At 40.1% G+C, this 5142-nt stretch overlaps 1 pseudogene; it reads left to right on the top strand.

Moving 5' to 3' along the window:
* Positions 1-2227: 2227 nt before the first annotated feature.
* LOC150007222 (glyceraldehyde-3-phosphate dehydrogenase pseudogene) lies at positions 2228-3192 on the top strand (annotated as a pseudogene).
* Positions 3193-5142: the final 1950 nt, after the last annotated feature.

Genomic DNA, 5142 nt, shown 5'->3' with positions numbered 1-5142 from the left:
TATTTTCTGTTTTATGATTTAGTATATTTTTCAAGTTTTTAAAAATAAGCCTGAAAGTTTTCCCCTGTCAAAAATAGCAATTGAGAGGAAAATCTGTACTCAAAGAGGAATGGCATGGACAAAATGACACTTAGGAGACAGCAATTATTTCTGCTGCCCTAGAGAAAGGCCATGCAAGAGGCTGACATAAGAGCTTTATAAGGGCCAAGAGGAAAGCTGATCAGGATTTAGCAGTGAAAATGAAGGAAAAGAGGCAGATATTTTTAAATGTTACCCAAAAATAGGTACTTGCTCTCCTTATCTTTTGCATTTACATTCATAGAGATGTGGAAAGGCCAAAAGAATCAGGAAGACTGTATCTCCATTTTTTGTTTCCACCCTAAATCTAAGGAATCAGAGCATATAAGAACAGAAACATTTTACATTCCATCAAACTCATGGGGACAATATTTGTGTGTGGTTTTTCAAAACATATTCTGTTATTCTATAGTTTTTAAATATGGGAGTGTTCCTAAAACATAGACCAGCTGCTCTTAATCTATGACAGCCCCTACTTCCACCCCCATTTAGCTTTTGTTTTCAAACACAGATGCCGAACTGGAGTTTTTTTTTACAGCTATGAAGCATTTTGGCTACATAATATTAAAGTCATGGGCTGCCTCATAACAGATATTTTAGGGACAGATTAATCGTCTTCAAGGTGATTTTGGGGGGGAGGGAGCAAGGGAAGTCACTATTCTCTTCAGCAAAATGTCCAGTACCCCTCTTACTGTATTCTAATAAGCCAACTGGAATACTTGTCAATTAAGTCATTTGCATTCTAAGACATTAACTTTTAAAGGCAAATACTCATCCCAATTTACAACACCCCAATATCTTTAAATGTTTCATTTATCCCCCCACCCCATTCTGCCCTTATGCAGCAACAACAGGTAGCTTATTGATGTGCTCTGGAAATTTAAATTCTTGCTTTGATTCTGCAGAAAGAGAGATGAGGCATCTTAATGAAGGACAACAGAACACGTAGGAGAAACTAATGAAAAGAACATGATGATGCCCCAAAGGTGCCCAACACATTGTGAATTCCATTATAAATAAAATCTGATTATTTTTACTTTCTTATCAGATGCATCCTCTAAGCTTGTCTTTCATTCCTGCTGCAGGAAATTCTTTACTGACACTGAATTGAAGAAATTGTTATTTTCCCCAACTGACGGTTTTGTGTTTCTAGAAAGATGACTTTCAACACATGCAAATTGGATGCATCAAAAATCATTCTGATGCAAGACCAGGGCTTCATAACTCTTTACAATTTCAAAATGAGTTTGCTGCCCAAAGGAAAACATAAGACACACCAAAGCTGAAGAAATGGCTTAGAAATTTATTTCTGTCTGATGAACAGCTTTTATTAGAGTTTACTGTTTTCTCCCAATTTTGAATAGATGTTTCTAAAAATGGATGAAAGGTGAAAAGGCATAAGAAAAGAATCTGACAAACTTGTAACCACAGGAGTATCCAGACTCAAACAACAGGAATGGAATAATAAACCAGGAAAGATGTTATTAACATAATAATGATAGCAAATAATTACATAGTCCCTACTGCATGTCAGCACTACTGTAAGCCCTTTTTATATAGTAAATTCTATAATCTTCACAACAGGAGTAATTCTAATTTCCATTTTACAGATGAGGAAATTGAGCCACAGATAGGTTAGGTAATTAAATTGCCTATGTGGTAGAGGCAGGATATAAACACAAGCAGCTCTGACTCCAACTAAAACTGCCCTGTAGCTCTGGAGGAGAGAGAGAGACTCCATGTTTCCTCATCTCTTCAAAAGTATTCAGTTTCTTAAGGATAGTGAAGGAAATGTTTCCCAGGGAATGGTAAAAACAGCAATGCTGACTAAAGCTTCATAAATCATCTGCCAGGACTTTCATAGAAAGCCCAACAGTGATCTGGTTTCAAACATCCCCCCTGCTATTTTAATAGACTAAGATGTTTAGATATATTTCTTTCAAGTTTTTATAGCAAAACTAAGTTTATAGACAATGTATTTTGGGGGGAGGGACCTACAAGGAACATTTCTGTGTTTCAGTGGTAAATGTATTTTTGGTTGACACAGGAATCTTTGTCATTGAGAGTCAATAAGGCCCCCATGAAAATTATTCAGGCTCTCTGCTCCTCCCATTTGACAGGCAGTTGTGTCTTCCTGTGATCCTGAGACATGATAGTGAAGGTTGGAGTGAGTGGATTTGGCCATATTGGACACCTGGTCACCACGGCTGTTTTTAATTCTGACCAAGTGGATATTATCACCATCAATGACCTCTTCATTGATATCAACTACATACTCTACAAGTTCCAGTATAATTCCACCCACGGCAAATTCAAAGGCATAGTTAAGGATAAGAAAAGAAAGCTTGTCATCAATGGAGAGCCCATCTCCATCTTCTAGGAGTGAGATCCCACAAACATCAAATGGGATGTTGCTGCTGCTGCTAAATATGTAGCAGAGTCCACTAGTGTCTTCACTACCTTGGGGAAGGCTGGGGCTCACCTGAAGGGTAAAGCCAAGAGGGTAATCAGCCTTTCCCCTTCTGCAGATGCTCCCATATTTTTGATGGGTGTGAACCCTGACAAGTATGACAACTTCCTCTAGATTGTCAACAATGCCTCTTATACCACCAATTGCTTGGCCCCCCAGGTCAAGGTCATCCATGAAAACTTTGGCATCATGGAGGGACTCATGACCACAGTCCATGCCATCACTGCCACCCAGAAGACCGTGGATGGCCCCTCTGGGAAGTTGTGGCGTGATGGCCGAGGGGCAGCCCAGATCACCATACCTGCTTCACTGGCAAGGGAGGCTCACTGGCATGGCCTTCTGTATCCCCACCCTTAATGTGTTGGTCACCCAGACCAACCCACCCAGAGAAAGCTGCCAAATACAATGACATCAAGAAGGTGGAGAAGCAGATATTAGATGGCCCCCTCAAGGGCATCCTGGACTGTACAGAGGACCAGACTGTCTCCTGTGACTTTAACAGTGCACTCTCTTTCACCTTAGATGCTGGAGCTGGCGTTGTCATCAACAACCACTTTGTTAAGCTTATTTCCTGGTATGACAATGAATTTGGCTACAGCAACAGGGTGGTGGGCCTTATGGTCCACATGGCCACCAAGGAGTGAGAGCCTCCTGGACCACTATGCCCAGCAAGAGGAAGAGAGGCTCTCAGTTGCTGGGAAGTCCATGCACCAAATTGATGCCCAACACACTGAGAATCTCCTGACCTCCATAGTTTCCATCCCAGACCCCCTGAAGAAGGGAAAGAGCTTAGGGAGCCCTACCTTGTCATGCACCATCAATAAAGTTCAGTTACCTCCCACCAAATGAACGTCATTCAATATTCAACATGTCCATTTAGTTAACATATAAAAGCTGTAATTTGTCAGGGAGAGTAAATGTGCCAAATTGTGTACTATAGTTGGGGCTTTTGTCAACATGATGACCTTAGAAAGATGTCTGCCTAACAGATTTTTGTTTTTATGGTTAAATAGAAATCAAAAATTACTTTGAAAGGAAAACATACTTCCATCCATCCTTTCCATGGCAAATGTTTTTCCCAGGATTTCATTTGTTTCAAATTGCCATTTTTCTGGGAAGGAGAGATATGCAATCTCATAATGCATTGTTGGAAATAATGTTTATTTTATTTTTAAAAATCAATGACAGATTTCTCTGCCTTAAGTTAACTTTATTACAGAATTTTACAGCCTCTTGAAATTTTAAATATGGATTATTCATTCACCCCAAATATTCTACTATTCCTTCAGAAGCCCCCTAGGTTCTTTGGGGAGAAGAGAACTCAACATTTATTGAACATCTGCTCAGGGCTAGGCACCATGCTAGACATATCACTTGTGAGATAATTTTTTTCTCAAAGAATATTACTATTCTCAGGTTGCTCTTAAGAAAAGAGACTCACAAGTAATACTTTTTTCCAAGATCTTGTAGGTACTAAGTGTCAGAACTGGAATTCAACCTCTGGCTCTCTGATCGCATAGCCTAAGCTCTTCCCACAGCATGGCTCTGTCTTCCTTTAACACACACACAAGCCACCTGGCATGTCCCTGCCCCCGTCACAGCAGAGACATGGAATGGGAGTTGCAGCAAACGCTGGGAAATGGCAGCTGCTGGGAACTGCACCCTTGCCTTCCTCTAGAACCAGGGCAGTCTGGGAAACTGCATTAAGCACCATGTAGCACTAGGGCTGGCACAACTCTTCTCTATGCTGTTTATGCTCAAGGCAAAAGTGAGTTTTTGTATCTGGTCATTGGGATTGTTGTTCAGAAGCATTCAGGTTTCTTTCCCCCACTTCCAAGGTGGTGTATCCTCATTTAATGAATGAAGGACTTGGTCATGTAACACACTTTGGCCAATTCTTATTGCAAGCAGAGTTGGTATTAGCATATTTGACACAGTGAGAACTCAAAGGTGCTCTCATGGTTGAGTTTGTTCCTTTTGGCTTCCAGGGTCACCCTGAAAAGTGCATGATCCAGCTAGAAATGAGAGACACATAAAGCCCCCCATAATGTATAGCCAAGATTAAAAGAAAACTGTGTTATTTTGAACTATTGAGATCTAAGTTGGTTTTTTACAAAAAAAAAAAAAAAATGCAAATTGACTCAGTCTAGCCCAGTGAGATTTACCTCTCAAAAACTGCCCTTTAACTTCAGCTATTTTATGAAACTGGATTTTCCATTGTAGAATAACAGAATAAGGTAACAGGTTCTGGGCCACTATTCTCAGACACTAACCTTGTCACAGAGGTGATTTAAATACAATGAAAAACCAGAAAGACTTGGAAAAAACAGGTGTGTACAGGCAAGGATGAATGCCAGATATGTGGCTCGGCTTCTGTGCCCTGAAGAACAGACTGAGGGTCACCCCAAATATTCCTTGGGTAAGTTCCAGCAAAGCAGAACTAAAGATCATAAGTGATCATTTGCTGCTCTTGTTATGTTTATGCAAACAAACAGGATAAATTAAAAATGGACTTAATGTAGTCCCTTTAAAGACAAGGAGGGTAACCTTAGGGAGAAAAATTATTATTCAAGGAAAATCACAATGATCAGTAG

This window comes from Furipterus horrens, unplaced genomic scaffold, assembly GCF_987537825.1.
Source record: "Furipterus horrens unplaced genomic scaffold, mFurHor1.1.pri manual_scaffold_6, whole genome shotgun sequence".
Taxonomy (NCBI): Eukaryota; Metazoa; Chordata; class Mammalia; order Chiroptera; family Furipteridae; genus Furipterus; species Furipterus horrens.
This window is presented reverse-complemented; position numbering and strand designations above follow the sequence as displayed.